Raw genomic sequence first — 19,417 nt, 5'->3', positions numbered from 1 at the left:
CTCTCTCTCTCTCTCTCTCGCTCTCTCTCGCTCTCTCTCTCTCTCCTCCCTCTCTCTCTCTCTCTCTCTCTCTCTCTCTCTCTCTCTCTCTCTGTCTCTCTCGCTCTCTCTCTCTCTCTCTCTCTCTCTCTCTCTCGCTCTCTCTCTCTCTCTGTCTCTCTCTCTCTCTCTCTCGCTCTCTCTCTCTCTCTCTCTCTCTCTCTCTCTCTCTCTCTCTCGCTCTCTCTCTCTCTCTCTCTCTCTCTCTCTCTCTCTCGCTCTCTCTCTCTCTCTCTCTCTCTCTCTCTCTCTCTCTCTCTCTCTCTCTCTCTCTCTCTCTCTCTCTCTCTCTGTCTCCTCTCTCTCTCTCTCTGTCTCCCTGTCTCCCTGTCAGAGTCTGAACAATTCAATAGGCTGCTATACAGTATAGTTCCAATGTTTTAGGTTGTTGGCGATGGTACTCACTAAAAGGGAATGTTCAAGGTATTCCAGGAAAGACCAAATTGCATGTTGCACTGTAGAAGAGCCAGGACAGAGGTGAAAGTTGAGGGTTTTACAGTAGATGACACAACCACAAATATGAGGTCTTTCAATGTTTATTGCTGAACAACAATATATTGCTACACCATCTCACCCGTTCTCTCTCTCTCTCTCTCTCTCTCTCTCTCTCTCTCTCTCTCTCTCTCTCTCGCTCTCTGTCTCGCTCGCTCTGTCTTGCTCTTTCTTCTTTCTTTCTTTCTTTCTCTCTCCCATTTTCTCTCTCTCATTCTCTCTTTCTTTCTTTCTCTCTCTCATTTTCTCTCTCTTGCTCTCTCTTTCTTTCTTTCTTTCTTTCTTTCTCTCTCTCTCTCGTTTTCTCTCTCTCGCTCTTTCTTTCTTTCTTTCTTTCTTTCTTTCTCTCTCCCATTTTCTCTCTCTCGCTCTATCTTTCTTTCTCTCTCTCCCTACTTCCATCCCTCTCTCTCTTTCTACAGGAAGTGATTCTGAAGAGGGCAGCAGACCTCGTGGAGGCTCTGTATGGGATGCCTCACAACAACCAGGTGCAGTTCAGACAGACACCGCCTCTCTCTCTCTCTGTGTCCCCGCCACATTCTGCCACATCCCCCTGTGTCCGCGTTCACACCAGTTATATGTCATTATTCATTCATCTCTGGTGGCTAATAGCATACCTTATTAAATATTCATCAAATACTTCCAAGACATGTCCACATTTATTATCCCCACTATAACCAATATATTTCCACTTTGTGAAAATAGTCATTACACATTGAACATACAGCAGGTCATTTGTGACCTACTTAGTGTCACCCTGTCTAGACAAGAGGAGTGGAGTAACAGTACGTATGGGGAAAATGACATGTTGAGAGTAGTGTAACAGGGGTACTGATGTGAACTCTACATGTTGACAGGTACAGTAGTGTAACAGGGGTACTGATGTGAACTCTACATGTTGACTGGTACAGTAGTGTAACAGGGGTACTGATGTGAACTCTACATGTTGACTGGTACAGTAGTGTAACAGGGGTACTGATGTGAACTCTACATGTTGACTGGTACAGTAGTGTAACAGGGGTACTGATGTGAACTCTACATGTTGACTGGTACAGTAGTGTAACAGGGGTACTGATGTGAACTCTACATGTTGACTGGTACAGTAGTGTAACAGGGGTACTGATGTGAACTCTACATGTTGACTGGTACAGTAGTGTAACAGGGGTACTGATGTGAACTCTACATGTTGACTGGTACAGTAGTGTAACAGGGGTACTGATGTGAACTCTACATGTTGACTGGTCAAACCCCACCAGAACACAACATATAGGCTGGTTCTACTATCGTACCCCACCAGAACCCAACATATAGGCTGGTTCTACTGTCGTACCCCACCAGAACACAACATATAGGCTGGTTCTACTGTCGTACCCCACCAGAACACAACATATAGGCTGGTTCTACTGTCGTACCCCACCAGAACACAACATATAGGCTGGTTCTACTGTCGTACCCCACCAGAACACAACATATAACATGTTCTAACTGTCATGTTGATGTCCACCAGAACACAACATATAGGCTTGTTTTATGTCGTCCCCCAGCAGAACACAACATATAGGCTGGTTCTACTGTGATACCCCACCAGAACTCAACATATAGGATGGTTCTACTCCATTGTTGGTAAACAATGTAATTGTAAATAAAACACTATATAGCCTCATAACATGGTTAAAACTGTCATGTTGATGTCATGGATGGTCAGTCATTGCATCCATAGCTCTGTCTATGAATTTGAATATGGTTCCAGGTCCATTCCTCAGCTGTTTACCCAGACAGAGGTCGGGAGACCAGGTGTCAACTGCTGATTGGCCCTTTAAACTGTCACGAGTGTTGCTCTGTGAACGCTACTTTATCTGGTACCAGTGTTGTTAATATAAAAGCTACTTAACTGGTACCAGTGTTGTTTATATGAAAGCTACTTTAACTGTTACCAATGTTGTTTATATGAAAGCTACTTATCTGGTACCAGTGTTGTTTATATAAAAGCTACTTGGTACCAGTGTACATGTGAACGCTCGTCTAACTGTGTTCTCCTGTGGCAGGAGATGATTCTGAAGCGTGCGGCGGATATAGCAGAGGCTCTCTACAATGTTCCCAGAAACCACAACCAGTTGAGCGGCCTGGGCAACAGCTCCGTCCACACAGGCATGATGGGGGTCAACTCCTTCCCGGGCCAGCTGGCCGTCAACGTGTCCGAGTCCTCCCAGGGAGCCAATCAGGGTGAGGGGGCGGGTCGATACGGGTGTGGCGCTATCGTCATAGAAACCGGTAACTGAATAGAAATGTAGCAACGTGAAGTTGTCTGTGACGTTACACTTTTACGTGGTTCTATGATTAGGTGACTGCAGAAAGGTGACTGATATCTTTGTTCTCTCTCTCTCTCTGTCTCTCTGTGTGTGTGTGTGTGTGTGTGTGTGTGTGTGTGTGTGTGTGTGTGTGTGTGTGTGTGTGTGTGTGTGTGTGTGTGTGTGTGTGTGTGTGTGTGTGTGTGTGTGTGTGTGTGTGTGTGTGTGTGTGTGTGTGTGTGTGTGTGTGTGTGTGTAGGTTTCAGTCGGAACACGAGCAGCGTGTCTCCACATGGCTATGTGCCCAGCTCCACCCCCAGCAGAGTAACTACAGCTCTGTAACCACCAGCATGAACGGCTACGGCAACACTGGCATGTCCAACCTGGGAGGATCCCCCAGCTTCCTCAACGGCAGCGCTGCCAACTCGCCCTACGCCAGTGAGTCCAACTTCAGCTCTTCTAGCCACCCACAGACAGCTCACCCACACACCCACAGACAGCTCACAACCGCCTCTACCCACCTGCATCCAATCGGCCGACCCACCCACGGCCAGCCCTCTCACTCACTCAGCTCACCCACCCACCCACACTCAGCTCACCCACACACCCACACTCACCTCACCCACACACCCACACTCAGCTCACCCACATACCCACACTCTGTTCACCCACCCACACTCAACTCACCCACACACCCACACTCAGCTCACCCACACACCCACACTCAGCTCCCCCACACACCCACACTCAGCTCACCCACCCACACACACTCAGCTCACCCACACTCAACTCACCCACCCAACCACACTCAGCTCACCCACCCACACTCAGCTCACCAACACACCCACACTCAGCTCACCCACACACCCACACTCTGTTCACCCACCCACACTCAGCACACCCACCCACCCATACACACTCAGCTCACCCACACACCCACACTCAACTCACCCACCCAACCACACTCAACTCACCCACCCACACTCAGCTCACCCACACACCCACACTCAGCTCACCCACACACCCACACTCAGCTCACCCACACACCCACACTCAGCTCACCCACACACCCACACTCTGTTCACCCACCCACCCACACACACTCAGCTCACCCACACACCCACACTCAACTCACCCACCCAACCACACTCAACTCACCCCACCCACACTCAGCTCACCCACACACCCACACTCAGCTCACCCACACACCCACACTCAGCTCACCCACACCCACACTCAGCTCACCCACACACCCACACTCTGTTCACCCACCCACCCACACACACTCAGCTCACCCACACTCCCACACTCAGCTCACCCACCCACCCACACACACTCAGCTCACCCACCCACCCACCCACAGCTCACCCACACACCCACACTCAGCTCACCCACACACCCACACTCTGTTCACCCACCCACACTCAACTCACCCACACACACTCAGCTCACCCACACTCCCACACTCAGCTCACCCACCCACCCACCCACCCACCCACACACACTCAGCTCTCCCACCCACCCACCCACCCACCCACCCACCCACCCACACTCAGCTCACCCACACACCCACACTCAGCTCACCCACTCACCCACACACCCACACTCAGCTCACCCACACACCCACACTCAACTCAACCACACACACACCCACACTCAGCTCACCCACACACCCACACTCTGTTCACCCACCCACCCACACTCACCCACCCACCCACACTCAGCTCACCCACACACCCACACTCAGCTCACCCACACACCCACACTCAGCTCACCCACACACCCACACTCTGTTCACCCACCCACCCACACTCAACTCACCCACCCACCCACACTCAGCTCACCCACACTCAACTCACCCACCCAACCACACTCAGCTCACCCACCCACACACCCACACTCAACTCACCCACCCACCCACACTCTGTTCACCCACCCACCCACACTCAGCTCACCCACCCACCCACAATCATCTCACCCACCCACCCAAACTCAGCTCACCCACCCACCCACACTCAGCTCACCCACACACCCACACTCAGCTCACCCACACACCCACACTCTGTTCACCCACCCACACTCAGCTCACCCACCCACCCACACTCAGCTCACCCACACCCACTCAGCTCACCCACCCACCCACACTCAGCTCACCCACCCACACACACTCAGCTCACCCACACTCCCACACTCAGCTCACCCACCCACCCACACACACTCAGCTCACCCACCCACCCACCCACCCACCCACCCACCCACCCACACTCAGCTCACCCACACACCCACACTCAGCTTACCCACTCACCCACACACCCACACTCAGCTCACCCACTCACCCACCCACCCACACTCATTTCAGCTCACCCACCCACCCACACTCAGCTCACCCACACCCACTCAGCTCACCCACCCACACTCAGCTCACCCACCCACACACACTCAGCTCACCCACACTCCCACACTCAGCTCACCCACCCACCCACACACACTCAGCTCACCCACCCACCCACCCACCCACCCACACTCAGCTCACCCACACACCCACACTCAGCTTACCCACTCACCCACACACCCACACTCAGCTCACCCACTCACCCACCCACCCACACTCATTTCAGCTCACCCACCCACCCACACTCAGCTCACCCACTATTCAGTGCATGGCTCCCCTATGTCTGTGCCCGTACTGTTGTTGTACATTCCTCCCAGTGACCCTAGAAGAGCTGTACAGTATGGGTTCTGGTTTTTAGCCCAGTACTGAACAGAGTTGTGGTCTTTGAGGAGGGATGAGAGGAGTGGGAATTTTCTCTCCCTATTTGTTTATGAGAGTTTGGCCTGCTGGTGACAGGGAGGCCTGGTGGTGACAGGGAGGACAGGGAAGCCTGGTGGTGACAGGGAGGCCTGGTTGTGACAGGGAGGCCTGGTGGTGACAGGGAGGCCTGGTGGTGACGGGGAGGCCTGGTGGTGACGGGGAGGACAGGGAGGCCTGGTGGTGACAGGGAGGCCTGGTGGTGACAGGGAGGCCTGGTGGTGACAGGGAGGCCTGGTGTTGACAGGGAGGCCTGGTGTTGACAGGGAGGTCTGGTGGTGACAGGGGGCTCTGGCGGTGACAGGGGGCTCTGGCGGTGACAGGGAGGCCTTCAGACCTAGAGCTATTCCCCTATTGGCTGTCTGCCTGGCAGTCTCCCAGTACTGGAGCCTGAACAACTCATAAAAACCAGTCCTCTCATCGCCTTTCATCTGACATCCGTACATCCACTATGTTGTTGTTCTCCTGCAAATTCTGAATTGACTCCCCTTTTCCAATGATGGAAACCTGGAAGGAGAGTGTTAGATGGAGACAGACAAAGAAAGAGAGGTTGTTTGTTTGGTCTGATGATGGTGGGTGCCAGTTGTGAAGGTTTGTCTTTGAGGACCATTTGGCATGGATCTAAGAACAGACACGTACAGATGTCTTTCAGGCAGATAAATCTCCACTGACAACATCAAGCCTTATGAACTAGCCATATGAGACCACTCTGGTTAGGAGGAGAAACCACGCTGGAATGCTCTGGGCTTGTGGAGGACTTGTGGAGGACTGGCGGCCTCTCTCCTTAACATTGTGTGTCCTTTCATCGGATTGCCCTGAAATTGGATTGAGAGTCACTGGTGTATTGCCTGTTTGCACTGGCCGTATCACGGATCCTTTCGCCTGGCCACGGAATTAAAGACTGCTAATTAAATCAATAAACTAATTGGAGGGGTAACAATTCAATTGCATCACTTTGCTCCCCACGATGTTAACACGCATTTTAAAAGGCTGGCTGACTCTATTAGACACTTCCAATCAATCCACAAGCCTGGGCTCTGTGCTTCCAATTTTCATTAATTGATTAGTTAGGATTTGATAAATGGATTGTGCCATTGTTTCATGGTTCATGGAGATATAAATCTATTTAAATGGTGAAATAACAAGAATCACTTCTAATAATGTGTAACCAGTAAGAAAAACACTAAAGAGCAGTGAATGTTGAATTCAAATGGTTGTCTAAGTGTGCTAGCATTGCATTGTTAACTACCTAAGAGACCACTGCAAGGTGGATTGGGTTGAATAGTTGACCAACAAGCATTCATTTGTAAGAATGAACTTGAATTTAATTCTCTTTTGAAACTTTTCCCCCTTGAATACTTAAGGAGTTGTTTTTTTCTTGTGTTCTCCGATAAATTATTAATCCTACATGGTGAAATTAACCTCTTGCTATGCCTCCCCCTCTCTCCTTCCTTCCCTCCCTCCCCTCTCTCTCTTTCTCACTCTCTCTTACCTTGCTCTCTTTTGCCCTCCCTCCCCCCCTCTCTCTCTCTCTCTCCCTCCCGCCTCTCTCTCTCTCACTCTTGCTCTCTTTCTTGCCCTCCCTCCCTCCCTCCCTAATTCTCTCTCCCTCCCCCTCCCTCCCTCCTCCCTCCCTCCCTCCCTCCCACCCTCCCTCTCCCTCCCCATCTCTCCCTCCCTCCCTACCTCCCTCTCCCCCCCATCTCTCCCTCCCTCCCTACCTCCCTCCCCCATCTCTCCCCCATCTCTCCCTCTCTCTCCCTCCCCATGTCTCCCTCCCACCCTCCCTCTCCCTCCCCATCTCTCCCTCCCTCCCTACCTCCCTCCCCCATCTCTCCCCCCATCTCTCCCTCTCTCTCCCTCCCCATCTCTCCCTCCCTCCCTCCTTCTCTTTTCCCATCTCCCTCTCCCTCCCTATCTTCCACCCTCCCTCTCCCTCCCTCCCCCCATCCCTCCCTCCCACCCTCCCTCTCCTCCCCCATCTCTCCCTCTCTCTCCCTCCCCATCTCTCCCTCTCCCTCCCCATCCCTCCCTCCCACCCTCCCTCTCCCCCCCATATCTCCCTCTCTCTCCCTCCCCATCTCTCCCTCTCTCCATCCCTCTCCCTCCCCATCTCTCCCACCCACCCTCCCTCTCCCTCCCTATCTCCCACCCCCTCTCCCTCCCCATCCCTCCCTCCCACCCTCCCTCTCCTCCCCCATCTCTCCCTCTCTCTCCATCCCCCATCTCTCCCTCTCTCCATCCCTCTCCCTCCCCATCTCTCCCTCCCACCCTCCCTCTCCCTCCCTATCTCCCTCCCTCCCTCTCCCTCCCTCCCTCTCCCTCCCAATCCCTCCCTCCCACCCTCTCCTCCCCCATCTCTCCCTCTCTCTCTCTCCCTCCCCATCCCTCCCTCCCTCCCACCATCCCACTCCCTCCCCATCTCTCCCTCTCTCCCTACCTCCCTCCCCATCTCTCCCTCCCCCTCTCCATCCCTCCAGTCGTTCCCTCCAGTCCCACCATGGCGTCCTCCACCAGCCTGCCCTCTAACTGTAGCAGTTCCTCTGGGATCTTCTCCTTCTCCCCTGCCAACATGGTGTCGGCCGTCAAGCAGAAGAGCGCCTTCGCCCCTGTGGTGCGACCTCAGACCTCACCCCCACCCACCTGCACCAACGGCAACGGTCTCCAAGGTGAGCCCCTTAGCCAATCGAGACACTATTATGTCTCTCTCTAACCAACCTCTACGTCCCCAAAATCCACTGCCTTTCTCTCTTCCCCTCCTCCCCTCCCCCCTTCTCCCCTCCTCCTCCCCTCCTCCCCTTCTCCCCTTCTCCCCTCCTCCTCCCCTCCTCCCCTCCTCCCCCTTCTCCTCCTCATTCTCCCCTCCTCCCCTTCTCCCTTCTCCCCTCCTCCTCCCCTCCTCCCCCTCCCCTCCTCCCATTCTCCCCTCCTCCCCTCCTCCCCTTCCTCCCCTCCTCCCCTCTTCCCCCTTCTCCCCTCCTCCCCCTCCTCCCTTTCTCCGGCCTTGAAATGACACATTGTTTTTTTCTTTCTCTCCTCCCCTCCTGTCTTTGCGCTCCCTCCCTCCCTCCCTCAGATCAGTCTTTTGTGGACTCTAGCAAGTACTCCACAGCCAGCTCGCTGCAGGGCCTGGCCTTTTCCTGAAGTACGTTACTCTTTCTGGCATGCACCCATCCTCCCTTCTCTTCCTCCGTCCCTCTAACCATCCATCTCTCCATCCACTCCTCCATTCATCCATCCACTCCTCCATCCATCCATCCATCCATCCATCCATCCATCCACTCCTCCATCCATCCATCCATCATTCCACCCATCTACCCATCACCTTACCCATTACATTAACATCAACCATCCTCATTTTGCAGTTGTATATTTTGACAAAGGAGAGGATGAGAGATGAGAGGATATCTCTAATTTTGGTCTGTGCTTTTGTTTATTCAGCTAAAAGGGCATTTGGCGGAGTAGTCATATTACTCAGAAGTTTGTCCTTTTATTTGGCTTTAATGCTTTAGTGGTCGTGCCTATCTTCCTGTGTGTGAATGAGGAGAAAGGGCATGAATGCGTAGGGGCTAGAGGGCAGGGCAGGCTGTAGCTGTGTGGGTGTGGGAACACAAAGCTTTCTCCCAGGACCGGACAGGACAGGACACACTGCTGTCCTCAACAGACCCAATACATACAGTCGTGGCCAAAAGTTTTGAGAATGACACAAATATTAATTTTCACAAAGTCTGCTGCCTCAGTTTGTATGATAGAAATTTGCATATACTCCAGAATGTTATGAAGAGTGATCAGATGAATTGCATCTAACATCATGTCAGTGATTCTCTCGTTAACACAGGTGCATGTTGACCAGGACACGGCTGGAGATCACTCTGTCATGCTGATTAAGTTCCAATAACAGACTGGAAGCTTCAAAAGGAGAGTGGTGCTTGGAATCATTGTTATTCCTCTGTCATCCATGGTTACCTGCAAGGAAACATGTGCCGTCACCATTGCGTTGCACAAAATGGGCTTCACACGCAAGGATATTGCTGCCAGTAAGATTGCACCTAAATCAACCATTTATTGGATCATCAAGAACTTCAAGCAGAGCGGTTCAATTGTTGTGAAGAAGGATTCAGGGCCCCCAAGAAAGTCCAGAAAGAGCCAGGACTTTCTCCTAAAGTTGATTCAGCTGTGGGATCGGGGCACCACCAGTACAGAGCTCTCTCAGGAATTGCAGCAGGCAGGTGTGAGTGCATCTGCACACACAGTGAGGCGAAGACTTTTGGAGGATGGCCTGGTGTCAAGAAGGGCAGCAAAGAAGCCACTTCTCTCCAGGAAAAACATCAGGGGCAGACTGATATTCTGCAAAAGGTATAGGGATTGGACTGCTGAGTCTGGAGTAAAGTCATTTTCTCTGATGAATCCCCTTTCCGATTGTTTGGGGCATCCGGAAAAAGCTTGTCTGGAGAAGACAAGATGAGTGCTACCATCAGTCCTGTGTCCTGCCAACAGTAAAGCATCCTGAGTCCATTCATGTGTGGGTTTGCTTCTCAGCCAAGGGAGTGGGCTCACTCACAAGTTTGCCTAAGAACACAGCCATGAATAAAGAATGGTACCAACACATCCTCCAAGAGCAACTTCTCCCAACCATCCAGGAACCGTTTGGCGACGAACTTTGCCTTTTTCAGCATGATGGAGCACCTTGCCATAAGGCAAAAGTGATAACTAAGTGGCTCGGGAACAAAACATAGATATTTTGCGTCCATGGCCAGGAAACTCCCCACATCTTAATCCCATTGAAAACTTGTGATCAATCCTCAAGAGGCGGGTGGACAAACAAAACCCCACAAATTCTGGCAAACTCCAAGCATTGATAATGCAAGAATGGGTTGCCATCAGCCAGGATGTGGCCCAGAAGTTAATTGACAGCATGCCAGGGCAGATTGCAGAGGTCTTGAAAAAGAAGGGTCAACACTGCAAATATTGACTCTTTGCATCAACTTCATGTAATTGTCAGTAAAAGCCTTCGACACTTATGAAATGCTTGTAATTATACTTCAGTATTCCATAGTAACATCTGACAAAAAATATCTAAAGACACTGAAGCAGCAAACTTTGTGGAAATTGATATTTGTGTCATTCTTAAAACTTTTGGCCACGACTGTACATTACTGAAACACAATCAGAAGAGATATCTCACAATTTACATAAGGTCTTTGCTTATTCAACAAACCTGCCTTCAGCCATGACTGGATACCAGTATAGGATGTTCAATTTTGGAAAGTTTAAATCATCGTTTAGTGTTAGAGCTCCACCAGCCAAGCAAAAGCTGAGACAGGAGCACAACATCACAACACTCTGTGGCGTAGCGTAGCATAGTACAGTGGAGTGTGCTTCCACAGAGTCACAGGAGCACAACATCATTCCTTTAACACTCTGTAGCGTAGCGTAGCGTAGTACAGTGGAGCTTCCACAGAGTCACAGGAGCACAACATCATTCCTTTAACACTCTGTAGCGTAGCGTATAGCGTACATAGTGTGGAGAGTGCTTCCATAGAGTCACAGGAGCACAACATCACTCCTTTTACACTCTGTAGCGTATCGCAGCATAGTGCAGTGGAGTGTGCTTCCACAGAGTCTCCTCTCTCTCTCTCTCTCTCTCTCTCTCACTCTCAATCTGCAATTTGTCAGAAAGGCTCTTCTATCTGATCACACCCCCCCCCACTATAGGCTGGGAAATTATCAACGAAGACAGCTGTTGGGCTTTGTTGACAATCGATCCTGTCACTATTTATATTGACATACACCCACCCACCCACAGATTGGCTAGGTTTGTGTTACACTACTGCAGATCAAAGAGCTAGAGTTGAGTCACTGTCATACATGATGTTTTGTCAGCAAGGCGTCGTATCTAAACCCAAGCTCCTTCTCTCCCAGTCCCGTGTGTCTCACAATAGGACTGAACTGGCATAGAACTCCCAGAAGATACCACATACAGCAATAGTTCCTGTGCAGTCGGGCATATTATCAGCTGGAATAGTTGAGAAGCACTTGTGCTTTCCACGTAAATCAGATTGCTCTAAGATTAGGAAACAAAATCTGGGTTTATTCAAAGATCATTTTGATATCCTCACATAAACATTTGAAATGCTTTCTTTTTGTACGATACACTTGTGATTTTGGTTTATGACATATTGCGTTATTTTATCGATGAGCTAACACATTGTGTGTGTGTGTGTGTGTGTGTGTGTGTGTGTGTGTGTGTGTGTGTGTGTGTGTGTGTGTGTGTGTGTGTGTGTGTGTGTGTGTGTGTGTGTGTGTGTGTGTGTGTGTGTGTGTGTGTGTGGGTGCGTGTGGGTGTGTGTGTGTGTGTGTGTGTGTGTGTGTGTGTGTGTGTGTGTGTGTGTGCGTGGATAACTTTTTTCCTTCCTGCCTCCCCAATTGAATCCATCAGAACTCAGTGAATTTGAGAGCAAAACACCAAAACACCTGCAGAAAAACACCCAGCATCCTTTTTGGTGTTTGTCAGCAGTTGCATAAGCATCATCAAGTGAAAATCTCAAGCAATAAACATTCCTTACACACCTTAGAGGTCCTCCTCTGGCCTCTGACCTTTGGCCTGTCCCACTACACTGGATATGTTAGGTCATGTTAGGCTCCGCTCAGGGAACAACCACATCTTATCAATCCATTACCATGTACCCAACTCAAATCCATTTCCCTGTGAATGATTGGAGATGATGGAGCTGGTTCATTCTAGTCAAACATTAATTATATACTGTATATTGTCAATTTGGGCAGTGCCTTCGGAAGGTATTCAGACCCCTTGACTTTTTCCACATTTTGTTACGATACAGCCTTGTTATAAAATGTATTAAATAAATGTTGTTGTTTTTTCACCAATCTACACACAATACCCCATAATGACCATAACAGTTTTAGCAAATGTCTTAAAAATAAATAACAGAAATACCTTATTTACATAAGTATTCAGACCCTTTGCTATGGAAACAGGCACATCCTGTTTTCATTTATCATACTTGAGATATTTCTACAACTTAGAGTTAGAGTCCACCTGTGGTAAATTCAATTGATTGGACATGATTTGGAAAGGCACACTCCTGTCTATTAAGCTCCTACAGTTGACAGTGCATGTCAGAACAAAAACCAAGCCATGAGGTTGAAGGAATTGTCCATAGAGCTCCGAGACATGATTGTGTTGAGTCACAGATCTGGGGAATGGTACTAAAACATTTATGCAGCATTGAAGGTCCCCAAGAACAATGCGGCCTCCATCATTCTTAAATGGAAGAAGTTTGGCGGCCAAACTGAGAAATCGGGGAGAAGGGCCTAGGTCAGGGAGGTGTTCAAGAACCCTATAGTCACTCTGACAGAGTTCTAGAGTCCCTCTGTTGAGAATGGAGAATCTTCCAGAAGGACAACCATCTCTGCAGCAGTGCACCAATCAGGCCTTTATGGTAGAGTTGCCAGACGGAAGCCACTCCTCAATAAAAGGCACGTGATAGCTCACTTGTAGTTTGCCAAAAAAGCACCTAAAGGACTCTCAGACCATGAGAAACAAGACTATCTGTTCTGATGAAACCAAGATTGAACTCTTTGTCCTGAATGCCAAGCGTCACGTCTGGAGGAAACCTGGCACCATCCCTACGGTGAAGCATGGTGGTTTCAGCATCATGCTGTGGGGATGTTTTTCAGCGGCAGGGACTGGGAGACTAGTCAGGATCGAGGCAAAGATGAACGGAGCAAAGTACAGAGAGATCCTTGATAAAAACAGTTTCCAGAGTGCTCAGGACCTGAGATTGGGGTGAAGGTTCACCTTCCAACACGACAACAACCCTAAGCAAAAAAAACAAGACAATGCAAGAGTGGCTTTTAGACAAGTCTCTGAATATGCTTGAGTGGCCCAGCCAGAGCTCGGACTTGAACCCGATCGAACATAGCTTTGCAGCAACGCTCCCCATCCATTCTGACAGAGCTTGAGAGGATCTGCAAAAGGATGGGAGAAACTCCCCAAATACAGGTGTGCCAAGCTTGTAGTGTCATACCCAAGAAGACTCTAAGCTTCAACAAAGTACTGAGTAAAGGGTCTGAATAGTTATGTAAATGTGATATTTCATTTTTTTATTTGTAATAAATTCACAACAGTTGTGTAGTGTGTAGTGTTGTGTTGCATTGTGTAGCGTCGTGTAGCATTGTGTTGTGTAGGGTTGTGTAGTGTTATGTAGTGTTGTGCTGTGTAGTGTTATGTAGTGTTGTGTCATGTGTTGTGTAATGTTGCGTAGTGTAGTGTTATGTTGTGTAGTGTTATGTAGTATTGTGTTGTGTGTTATGTAGTGTTGTGTAGTGTTGTGTGTAGTGTGTTGTTGTGTGTAGTGTGTTGTGTATTGTGTTGTGTAGTGTTGTGTAGTGTGTAATAGTGTTGTGAGGCGTGTTGGTTGTAGTGTTGTGTGTCGTGTGTAGTGTTTTGTGTAGTAGTATGTAGTGTAGTGTTGTGTAGGATTGTGCCTGGTGTGTCTTCACTGCGTACTGTAGTCACCCTTGGTTTGATTCCGAGCTTTCATTAAGCACAGCTCTGTTCCTTATGCTGACACAGATCCCCATGCAGCTGTTTGAAGCCAGCCGGGGATCATGTAGTACGTCACAAACACACAGAAATGAGCTTCAGTGCATGCAAACAATTAAGGCACGGTTTTTGACAACACTAATCAAGCGTTTCAAGTGTCCCATTTGTGCCAATTTGGCAAGGCTGTTGAAAATATATAAATGATTTATACCTTATTTGAAAGCGTATTTGAGTCATAGTTTGAGCATAGTTTGTAATGCAGATGTGAGAACAGATTGCTGTATTTAAAGAGTAATTATTATGAGGAAAACATTGGGAACATTTTAATGTATTAACCAACCCTCCCTCTCTCTCTCTCTCTCTCTCTCTCTCTCTCTCTCTCTCTCTCTTTCCCCCCTCTCTCTTCTCCCCCTCTCTCTCTCTCTCTTTCTCCCCATCTCTCCTCCCTCTCTTTCTCTCTCTCACTCCCTCTCTCTTTCTCCCCCTCTCCCCTCTCTCCCCGTCTCTCTCTCCCTACCCCTCTCTCTCTCTCCCTCTCTCTCTCTCTCTCTCTCTCTCCCTACCTCTCTCTCTCCCTACCTCTCTCTCTCCCTCCCTCCTCTCTCTCTCCCTCTCTCTCTCTCTCTCTTCTCCTCCCCCTCTTCTCCTTCTCTTTCTCCCCCCTCTCTCTCTCTCTTTCTCTCTTCCCTCCGCCTTCTCCCTTTCTCTCTTCTCCACCCAGCAGTGATTCCTGGAATGATCGTTCCTCCCATGTAAGCGATGTTTGGGTATGAGAGGAAAGACTCAGGCGTGGATCTCAGCATGTACCCAAGGCTCCAGTTTCGGACTGGTTCGTCAGTCCTGCGTTGAAGGAATAGAACCCGTAACTCAGGCCCTTTTTTTTTAAAGGAATCACATTTGAACTTTAAAAGAAGAAAAAAAAAAACAAGAAGAAAACGCAGCATTTACAACAACCTCTTTGGAATTCGTAAGAGTTGAACGCAAGGTCACAGATTACCCAGAAAACCCAACCCAGCTAAACATGAGTTTTATTTATTTGGGAGAGGATTGACCTTTTATTTAGTGTTTTACCTTTTTGCAAAACACTATGTATTTCCCATCTCCAATGTGTAATATACACACGTGAAAATATTAGAGAGATTTTTTATTTATGAATCCAAAAAGATAAATTAATAAATTGTTTTTGAATGATAGAAGACATTAAAATGTGAGTTAAATAGTGCAGACTGAATTAGATTTATACATTATGCTGTACTCATGAATCAAGACTAGCCAAACCAGACATTTAGACATTTGTTTTGTACTACAGTGTGCTGGATAGAGACGATGCCACATTCCCTAACTAACCCTAAGGCACAGAAATACACGCTAGGTAGCACTAACCATGCACCATTGCAGAAACTCTCTGCTTTCGAGGTCTTTTGGCCGCTGCAAACAGCGCCTACTCATTTCTCTCCCTCTCATGCCGAGCAGAGAACTCCATCGCTACGACTAGAAGCGTTCACTCGGCACCACAGAAAGCAAGTGATTTATCCATGATGACACATAGCCAGCCATTCACTCTATGTTGGCTGTAAGTGTACCGATCGTGTCAAGCTCCTAGGTGGTTGTCAGAGTTAGAGAGCAGAGCCTGAACCTGCTCTGGATACCAACAGTGTCTCTACTGTGTGGTTGGTCTATTGGACCGCAATCTTGCTGTGGAGCCGCTCAGCAGTGCCCTGTAACTGTACATTAGAAACCCTCTTGTTAAAGTGTTCTCTCTCTCTCTCTGCCATCCACCATGAAATCTCAATGAAGGAAACCATATGTTTTAAAAGGATGTCGCCATTTCACTTTTGCTACATTGTGTGAGTTTATTTTTCTTTGTATGAATTATTCCTTGATAGTTTTTGGTTTGTTGTGTCCTCACCATGAAACTGTGGCCAAGGGTCAAAATGTTTCTCTTGTTCCACCTTGTTATCGTACAACAGTTGAGGATCTGAGATAGGTCAAACTGGGAGACACTTTATGGACAGACTAATGAGTCAACATGAGGTGTTCAGTGGTGTCCCAGTCGCCGTGGTGATACATGGATTACCCAGCACTGTAAAAGTGACCTCAGATGCCCAGCAAAAAATATCTGAATCCAACCTTATCAATTGTCTTTCTTTCTTTTTTTTCTCGTGTGATGTGTGTTTTTGTAGTAATACATGTATGTGATGTTTCTTTTAATTTTTGCCAAAGTCATTGTTTAAGATATATTTATACATTTAAAGAAGTCTTACGGCAGCTTGAGTGTCACGGATGTCATGTTTACTACATACTCAAAATGATCCCATCAACTTTAGCTCGGAGAGTTTAAATAGTTAAGACGGGAGATACAGAATGTTACCTAATCCACATTAATAATGTACTATCTCTCCTCAATTTCTACATTTTGCTTTTCCACATCCTTCATGTGTATGTTTGCATTTTGTGACAGTGCCGATCTGTTTTTATTTGGTTTTCTACCATGTTCCGTGTTTAGGTGTGATTTTGATACATTTAATTTTTTATGTTGTTGGTTTTCTTATGTTGTTTTAAGCCATACTTTCATTTTCCATCCACCCTAAAAGCCATTGTCTATTTTTTGTATCATTTTGGAAGTTAATGAAGAAAAAAAAGGTGTCTTGATTTTGCGTTTGTTTTATCATATGGTAAAGGTAGTATATTATTCTTATAGTAAAGAGATTATATAAGTATATCATTTGAATTTCTTCTTTGCTTAGATTTTTTGGGCTTAAAAAAACTTGTATACTGTTTAAAAACAAACATTAGGCCTGTGGGTTTTCTTTCTAGCCATGAATTTGTGTGCTGAAAGCAGGAAGACCATTTTTTGGGGGAAAAAATATGAAAATATTTTCTTCATCTCTTCCATCTTATTTTCACTTTCCCCTCCGTTGTCTCACCAAAATCTGAACCAGCAGTTTAGATGCCTTAACAATGCAAACCCACAGACATCAGTGTAGAGTAGAGACCACATCAGTGCTCTGCTAACATACTTTAAAATGGGTGCATCAAGCAACATATAGAGAGGGGGGAACACAAGTGGAACTGTTCCTTATCCCTGAGCCCTGAGCGATGTTTAACTGTTTCCCCTGCCGCAGGGAGCACTCGGCATGGCACAGCAGAGATAGGGGAGCCAGACATAACAGAGGAGAGGGAGGGAGGGAGGGAGGGAGGGAGGGAGGGAGGGAGGGAGGAGGGAGGGAGGGAGGGAGGGAGGGAGGGAGGGAGGAGGGAGGGAGGGAGGGGAGGGAGGGAGGGAGGGAGGGAGGGAGGGAGGGAGGTGGGCTGGCTGACTGACTGGGGGAGGACACTGAGACGAGATAGAAGGGAGGATAAATATTTAATGTGTTGAGCAGCTAGAGGGGAGCTGGTATGGAGGAGAGGAGGAGAGGAGAGGAGGAGAGGAGGAGAGGAGGAGAGGAGAGGAGGAGAGGGGGAGAGGAGGAGAGGAGGAGAGGAGTGTAGTGTACTGCCTTGCTCATCTGAAGCCGACCCGTCTATAACAATATATATATATATAGACCTCCACAGCTAAGGGTGGGTTGATGGAAAAACATATTCTATTTACAGTGTGATTCCATTAGAGAAAGGTAATGGTACTAAAAACAGATGTGATTATGAACCGTTCTAAATGACAGCACAATCATTTGTAACACACAAGTCATTTTACACCCTTGCTTAGACAATTACTACTGCCCTCTTCTGACTCCTCCCAATCTTCTGACTCCTCCCTCTCTTCTGACTCCCCCCACTCTTCTGACTCCCCTCTCTCTTCTGACTCCTCCCACTCGTCTAACTTCTCCCCATTCTGACTCCCCTCCCCATTCTGACTCCTCCCACTCGTCTGTCTCCTCCCACTCTTCTGACTCCTCCCACTCTTCTGACTCCCCCTCTTTTCTGACTGGCCCCTCACTTCTGACTCCCACCTCTCTTCTGACTCAAATCAAATCAATTCAAATGTATTTATATAGCCCTTCGTACATCAGCTGATATCTCAAAGTGCTGTACAGAAACCCAGCCTAAAACCCCAACAGCAAGCAATGCAGGTGTAGAAGCACGGTGGTTAGGAAAAACTCCCTAGAAAGGCCAAAACCTAGGAAGAAACCTAGAGAGGAACCAGGCTATGTGGGGTGGCCAGTCCTCTTCTGGCTGTGCCGGGTAGAATTATAACAGAACATGGCCAAGATGTTCAAATGTTCATAAATGACCAGCATGGTCGAATAATAATAAGGCAGAACAGTTGAAACTGGAGCAGCAGCACGGCCAGGTGGACTGGGGACAGCAAGGAGTCATCATGTCAGGTAGTAATGGGGCATGGTCCTAGGGCTCAGGTCCTCCGAGAGAGAGAAAGAAAGAGAATTAGAGAGAGCATATGTGGGGTGGCCAGTCCTCTTCCGGCTGTGCCGGGTGGAGATTATAACAGAACATGGCCAAGATGTTCAAATGTTCATAAATGACCAGCATGGTCGAATAATAATAAGGCAGAACAGTTGAAACTGGAGCAGCAGCACGGCCAGGTGGACTGGGGACAGCAAGGAGTCATCATGTCAGGTAGTAATGGGGCATGGTCCTAGGGCTCAGGTCCTCCGAGAGAGAGAAAGAAAGAGAATTAGAGAGCATATGTGGGGTGGCCAGTCCTCTTCCGGCTGTGCCGGGTGGAGATTATAACAGAACATGGCCAAGATGTTCAAATGTTCATAAATGACCAGCATGGTTGAATAATAATAAGGCAGAACAGTTGAAACTGGAGCAGCAGCACGGCCAGGTGGACTGGGGACAGCAAGGAGTCATCATGTCAGGTAGTCCTGGGGCATGGTCCTAGGGCTCAGGTCAGTTGAAACTGGAGCAGCAGCACGGCCAGGTGGACTGGGGACAGCAAGGGGTCATCATGTCAGGTAGTCCTGGGGCATGGTCCTAGGGCTCCAGGTCCTCTGAGAGAGAGAAGGAGAATTAGAGAACACACACTTAGATTCACACAGGACACCGAATTGGACAGGAGAAGTACTCCAGATATAACAAACTGACCCCAGCCCCGACACATAAACTACTGCAGCATAAATACTGGAGGCTGAGACAGGAGGGGTCAGGAGACACTGTGGCCCCATCCGAGGACACCCCCGGACAGGGCCAAACAGGAAGGATATAACCCCACCCACTTTGCCAAAGCACAGCCCCCACCCCACTAGAGGGATA

General features: G+C 48.6%; 1 pseudogene; it reads left to right on the top strand.

The window, feature by feature from the left end:
- LOC135532193 (transcription factor COE1-A-like) overlaps positions 1-16,843 on the top strand; it is a 90,014-nt pseudogene extending 73,171 nt beyond the window's left edge.
- Positions 16,844-19,417: the final 2,574 nt, after the last annotated feature.

This window comes from Oncorhynchus masou, unplaced genomic scaffold (assembly GCF_036934945.1).
Source record: "Oncorhynchus masou masou isolate Uvic2021 unplaced genomic scaffold, UVic_Omas_1.1 unplaced_scaffold_1762, whole genome shotgun sequence".
Taxonomy (NCBI): domain Eukaryota; kingdom Metazoa; phylum Chordata; class Actinopteri; order Salmoniformes; family Salmonidae; genus Oncorhynchus; species Oncorhynchus masou.
This window is presented reverse-complemented; position numbering and strand designations above follow the sequence as displayed.